The following is a 7,440-nucleotide window of genomic DNA, read 5'->3' on the forward strand; positions in this document are numbered from 1 at the left end:
GCCATCTAGGGCTTTAAAGGTAAGAACCAGCACTTTGAAGTGAATCCGGTATGCTATCAGCAGCCAGTGCAGCGCTTTCAGCACAGGCTGGATGTGTGCCCCCCTAGGAAGGCCCATCAACAGCCTGGCTGCAGCATTCTGCACCAGCTGCAGCTTCCGGATTTGCGACAAAGGCAGCCCCATGTAGAGAGCGTTACAATGGTCTAGCCTCGAGGTGACCGTCACATGGATCACTGTGGCTAGGTCGCCTAGGTCGAGAAAGGGAACCAACTGCCGAGCCAGCCAAAGATAGTAAAAGGCTGCTTTGGCAGTGGCTGCTACCTGGGCCTCCATGGATAATGTGGAGTCCAGGAGCACCCCCAAACTCCTAACCTCCGACGCTGGCACCAAAGGTGCTCCCTCGAAGGTCGGGAGCGGGAGCCCCAACCCCAAACCACATCTACTCAAACCCAGGACCTCCGTCTTTGCCAGGTTTAGCCTCAGCTGACTCCGTCGGAGCCAACCAGCCACAGCTTGCAATGCCTGGTACAGATCTTCTGGGCTGGAGTCCGGCCGCCCAGCATCAGATAGAGCTGGGTGTCATCCGCATATTGATGGCACCCAAGCCCAAACCTCCGGGCAATCTGGGCAAGGGGGCACATGTAGATGTTAAACAACATAGGGGATAATACAGCCCCTTGGGGCACCCCGCATTCAAGGGGGGTGTCTCTGGGACTGCTGTTCCCCTATCACCACCCTTTGTCCCCGACCTTGTAGGAAAGAGGCAAGCCACTGAAGGGCAAGTCCCTGAATCCCTATGTCGGCGAGGCGATGGGTCAGCAACTGGTGGTCGACCGTATCAAATGCGGCTGACAGATCTAATAACAATAGTGCCGCCACACTGCCCCGATCCAAATGCCTACGGAGGTAGTCAGTCAGAGCGACCAGTACCGTCTCTGTCCCATGCCCCGGACAGAAGCTGGACTGGAAAGGATCTAGGACGGAGCTTGAAAACAAAGCTATGGCTGTACGACTCAGGTGTGTGTACAAAGGCCTGGGGCAAAGTCAGGTATAAAATCTGTACCTTGGGATTTGATTAATAAGCACCCGATGGAGGTGGTGGTGGTGCCTCCCCATATACACCTTTGAAAGAAAGAAGTTTATAATTTTCAACCAGCCAGTTCATGAGGAAAGGAATAGCAAGACTGCAATATCAGTTGGGTAGGTTTTAGAATATTCCTTTCAGAAGGACAGATGTTCTTAAGTTTAGCTCTATTGCTGTTTTCATATAAAAGAAGAGTATATACCATGAATTGTTGTGTAACAGATTGCCTATAGGCCTGTCAGTCCGTAGACCAGAGTCATTTTAGTTTCACTTTGAGCATCAACAAGGCCATTTTCAAAACACTGTGCTTCAATGTGCTGTTCTTCAGTCATTGCAATGTGAAGTCTCATGTCCCTTCATAGTTACTGTATGAGCTCACTGGCCACATGTTCCTCACACAGATTCCATTTTGGCTGAGGATACACAGCTGATGTCAGGCAACAAAAATACCTGTTAAGTACGGAACTCAGCTGTGGTAACTTACAGCATTCTTTTGCTTTCATCCTTCCATGCACACCCTCTACCTACCCATTTGTCCTGGATTGCCAGAAGTGGCAGTCAGACACCTTTTGCTATTGTTTATATCATTCATTCATTTGGGGGGAAATGACTTAATGTGAGCTTAATTAGTGAACATCAACCAGGCTGCTACCGTGTTTCCCCGAAAATAAGACACTGTCTTATATTTATTTTTTCTCAAGACACACTAGGGCTTATACCACAAGTGCATAGAAATCCTGCTAGGGCTTATTTTTGGGGTAGGTCTTATTTTCGGGAAAACAGGGTATTAAAAATGTATTTTTGTGGGAATATTAAGACATGTACCACCTCATTCACTAGGTCTTAATTTGGTACAGATACTTAGTATGGTTTAGTCTAAAGGATACTGTATGTCACTTGGTCACCAGCCTTTCAGTCTGTCCCAAGACTTGCTATACAGGTATGCTGTTATCTCTGAGCTGTACCACTGATCACCATGACAAGAGAGCAGCATAAAAGGTGGCATGGTGACATTGTGAAAGTCTCTGACAGATGGACTTAGCATAGGTAGGTGCTGAGTTTGTTCAAATAGGTTTCTGCACCGATCTTGTGTAACCTAAATGGTATATGCTGTAAGAGTTTACGCAAAACCTAATTCAGATGGGTGTGGAAAAGCCCAGTAAAAATCATTGCGTTTAGTGTTTGCATGCTAATGAATACATGCTTGCGTTCGTTTAAACAAACAGACTTAGATTCAGTGAACCATTTCCCACCCCCAGTCAGATATTTTTGATAGTACAAAAGTTGCATGTAGAGTATTTCAATCTTGAGTGGATGGAATCAAGCTTGAGAGATATATTTTTGTTGTTTTACTCTCGTTTAAATTGGCACTGAAGGCATGCATTTTGTTTTTCATAGTTTAGGCCCTTGCCGTAATGCCGCACTGGCATATCTTCTAGCTCCCAGACCCCCAAGTCATAAGTAACGGATGTGCTACTTAAGAGGCTGATAATGAATAAAACTACAAATAAGAACAAACATTTGCTCCTCTGCTAACTCAACTCTGCTTGGATATTCACTTAGAACATGAGTCCCCAACATGGTGCCCGTGGGGACCATGATCTGCGCTGACACTTTTCCTTGTGCCCACCAAATGTTTTCAGAAAGTGACCAGGGCCATGAGGGGCTTTGGGGCAGCAAGGCTTCTGATTGGCCATTGGAGGTCTGATTGCTGGTGCAGCTTTTTAAAAACATGGCGTTCACAGCAGAAGGGACTACAGCACAAGGATCTTCTTCACTGTGTGTCTGAAGGTAAGTTGCAGCAGCCATTTTGTGGCTGCCTCCTGCAGTAGCCATTTTGTGGATGTGCCCATCATGTGGTGTCCGAATTCCAAAGTTGCCTGCAGGCTCAAAAAGGTTGGAGACCCCTGACTTAGAAACATGCCTCTTCCCCACATTCCTGGCATATTTTGAGAATGGAGGAAAAGAAGAACTGTATTTTTGTTCCTCAACAGCCCTAAATGTGCTTTCCCCACCTGTTCATGGAGAGTCTGCAGACGATACAGCCAAAACTAATCCTTTTGGTAGTTTTTAAAAAAACAACAGACTGTACTGCGATGCAACCTGCACTTCCCTTAGCTCTTGTTCCTTAAAAGTGGCTGATGGGCCATGCCACCCTTGCCAGGCCTCGGCCTTTTTCATCCCCATTTCGCTGCTGCCATTGCCATTATTAATTTATGTAGTAATGTCTCTCATACCCTACATGTGTGTTGGTATAGAAACTTGGCAACTGTGTCTGGAGCACTGGTGGACTCTAGGAGTAGCACCTGATGAGGACAGGTGATTGTGTCACCAGGTGAGGCGGGCTACCTAACAAGTTGGTTGAGTAATGCGGCTTTTTTTTATTTTATAGCTTCTGTGCAGTCCCACATATAGGCCAGTGCAGAAGCAACTCTGGAAAGTTCTAGTGCTCTAGGCCAGAAACTGGTGCTCAAATCCTCTGTCTCGAGAGAGAAAGTGTTGCCTTTCTGCACATGCTCAAACAGGAGGGGCAAGTTTGAATCTGGCTAGTGTGCTTGTATCCCTACATTCCCCTGTGATGAAGTTATAGTTTGGTTCATCTCAACAAAAATAATATTCATTAAAAATACCTGTCAATGCTTACTGGTCAGGTCCTGTGCTCTTGGGGGGGGGCTATGAGACTCAATATTTTCTTGTGCCACACTACCTCTTTAAAGTTGGTCTGGGTGTATAATAAAGTTCCCCTCACCTAGCAATAAGTGCTTAACAGAAGCACATGAGATGTTGTCCTACTATTTCTTTTAGTAGCATTTGTCCAGGGAATTACATACCAAATCGAAGCATTGAGAGTGTAGGAAAAAAATCCTTCTCACACACATGCACACCCGTGCACCATTTGTGAACAATGTTCTTTACCATTTAAATTGGACAAACATATAAAATACTCTGTGATTGAAATTAAGCGGAGCTGCCAGAGGCCTGTTGGCTGCTGATAGGCCATCCCTGTTCATCTTGTGTGCCTGTGAGAAATCTCATTCAGCAACATAATGCATGGCAGGTCTAGAAAGGTTGTACTTAATGCAGGATTACAGAGTTCTGTAAACAAAGTGGTAACTAACCTTGCAATGCCCATGATAAAAGTTGGAAACTTGGTTAGATTCCAAACAATGACTGTATTTTCTGAGCCATTCATTCAAATGAATGGACCAACTGCTCTGAGTCAAGCAAGCTAGGGCAGGATGAAGATGGGGTGCAGGATTATCTAGTTAAGCATTGACAATAGGTGTTGCTTTTGAATACATTTGGAGATTGTCAGGTTTCGACATGCAGATAGTTGCTGGGTGTGCCTTCTTTAAATCTGATTGTAGAAAAGATGAGAAACGTTGTGGATAGATGGCTAAACTGAGTGGGCTATAGGTTGCTGTCCTGCATTCTGGTTAACACTTCAGCAGTATCGTGTCTGGGAAGTAAGGAGTTAACGTACACCACATATAAGCCCCTGTGGGTGCCATTTTGAACCAGTTATGAGAAAATAAAACTAAACAGCAACTGCTATTGGCTTGCATAGTTCCTCCACAGAAAAGGACTTTTCCCTCCCTTCAGGCAGAAGGCAATCAGTGATACTTTATTAATATGATTCGTGACTAGCACAAAATCAATTACAGCAATATACATGAGTCTTATAATTTTTAGAAAATATACAATACAAGAAGGGGGACCTGTGATACTCGCGGGGGGGAGGAGCTCCACATGGAGGAGGAGGAGGAAGCAGCCGCAGGTGAGCTGCCTCCCCCACCCCCAGCACCAATGTTGAGGCCCACGCGGCTCCCAGCTGCCGGGCCCGCCGAGCCCTTCTCCCCCATCCCCAGCACCAATGGCGAGGCCTGCGCAGCTCCTAGCCGCCGGGCCTGCCAAGCCTTCCTCCCCCCAGTGGTGGTGGTGGCCCGCCAAGCCTCCCCCTCCCCCTGGTAGTGGCGGTGGCCCGCCAAGCCTTCTCCCTCCCCACCAGTGGCGGCCCGCCAAGCCTTCCCTCCCAGCGGTGGTGGCGAGGGTGAGACAGTTGCCAGGGTGTTCTCTGCACATGCGCAGGGAATGCTCTTTTACTTTTGGGGGGATTTAAGTATCCCCATATACTTTTTTCAACTTTTTAGATTTTTCTGCACACCTGGGGACTGCTCCAAGTGTGCAGGAAAAACTCTCTGCCCCCCAAGTGCCCCCGATGTGTGAATTTAGATATCCGCACAGAGGGGGCAACTTGGCTACTAGATATATAGATTAAAACTACTGGACGACCTCTGCATTCTTAAGGTCACAGAACAAATTTAAGAAAATCTGGCACAAGGGAGTGCAAACTGAGGATTTGTGTCTGAAAGGAACTTCCTTGTAATTTCAGATTCAAAGCAGCAGGCAGAAAACCTCCTGAGCAAGGGTACAATAATCTTTGTGTAAATCTCCTGGTAGAAACAGCAGTGAAGCAAAATATGCTCAGTTGTCTCAAGCTTCCCTGCACCACAAGGGCAAACCCTCTCTGCTATTGGGATCTTTCTATAGCAGCCCTCTACTGCTGCAGAGGGGAGTATATTCCAACTAGCCATAGTGTAAGCCCTATGGTGGGACAGTATCTCTAACAGCGATAAATAAACTGCCAGAGTCACAATGTATTTAGTGTTTTTTGGCTCTAGGAAATGTGAAACTGTGTTGATGTCTCCCTGCTATACTTCAGTATACTTTGCTTAACCAGGGCCTTTGCTTGATCTAAGGCCATTTTAAAGAGAAAATCTGGGGAGAGGCCTGACATATTCAACATGTGCCAGACTGCCTTTAACCAAGTGGATTGAAAACTATCCTGGAGAATCAACAATGTAAAGTCTTGGGAGGAATGATTTATCTTAAACCATAGATTAATAGATGTGAGGCTTACTTTAGCCTTTAATCATACCAGAATCTAGGCTTAGGCTTGCATTTGATACACAGCTGGGAAATTGAAATACTGCTCTTAAAACTTTTTATTGTATTCTTTCTAATGGGGCAAAACAGGAAGATGGTGGGCCTAACATTGTCCTATACGGCAGTTGGGAGACCGTTTTGGATTAATATAATTTGAGGGCCGCTGGAATATATTGCCCACCATTTGTATAGAAGAATCTTAGAATAGCCTGTACTGATTTTTGACCTATATTGGCCACGTACACATGATGGGCCTTCCTCGCCCCAGAGGAGATTTATTGACTGGAATACAAAAGGGAAGGTAAGAGGCCATTTGGCTGCCATTGCTCAAGAGTCTATTGATCTTATCAAGGTGGAAAGACTGGCTGGCCCAATTTGATTTGAACACTTCCTTCTATACTTCCACACAAAGAGAATTCCTACATACTTGTTTCTTTACCTCCAGGTTATCTGCATTGGGAATTAGGCTACAAAGACATTTTAGAAATTCTGCAATCCAGAGGTTAGTCCCGAAGACAGGATTAACCAGCCCTGAGAAGTTTACTAAAAATCACCCTTCAGTAGTGACAGCAGATTTTATAAATCCTTCAGTAATTTACCTTCCCCGAGGAAGGCACTGGGCTCGAAGCCTTTTAATCCTTCAAACTAATAAATCCAATTTTATTTAACACAGAAATCAGGTCTGCCATGGAAAATCTGGATTCCAGCTGGTGGGAAGAGGAGGTCGAAGCTAACCTATCTTTCTTTGCAATGTTACCATTGTGTGATCAAAAAACCTTGTTAGGCTGCTTAGAGCTTCTGATAACCACTTTGAAGGGCTTAAGATGGATTTTCAATGATGGGGAGAGGGTGACAGGTACCAGTTTCAGTTCTACTAAATCTCTGAAGAAGTTCACTAGTGAAGATGCTTCCGTTTCCTCGGAGGCAAGCCAACTCCCTTTGGAGCCCACCATAATAATTAACAAAGGGAGCTCCTATTCTAACCTGATCATTCCACCAGAAGATCTCAAATTATGTATGATAGTTGAAGAAACTTCATGTAATATGGACAACATTGACTCGAAACATCTTAATATCGAAGTGCCTAAAGCATGACAGTTTCAAAAGGCAACCTAATACCTTCACTCAGCACCAGTGTTCTCTCTAAGCTGAGTTATTGTGAGCTAGCTCACAGCTTTTTAGCCTCCGGCTCACACATTTTTGTCTCAGCTCAGGAAGGAGCTGACTAATTTATGCATTAGCCAAATTGCTCACTCACAACTTTACTGCCAGTAGCTCACAAAGTAGAAGTTTTGCTTACAAGACTCCACAGCTTAGAGGGAGCATTGCTCAGCACCACAATAAAACAGGAGTCCAGAGGCACATTAAAGGCTAGCAAAATGTACATCAGCTTAAATTTTTATAAAAGC

The sequence above is a fragment of the Gekko japonicus genome, unplaced genomic scaffold (genome assembly GCF_001447785.1).
Source record: "Gekko japonicus isolate JY-2015 unplaced genomic scaffold, Gekko_japonicus_V1.1 scaffold1288, whole genome shotgun sequence".
NCBI classification, from domain to species: domain Eukaryota; kingdom Metazoa; phylum Chordata; class Lepidosauria; order Squamata; family Gekkonidae; genus Gekko; species Gekko japonicus.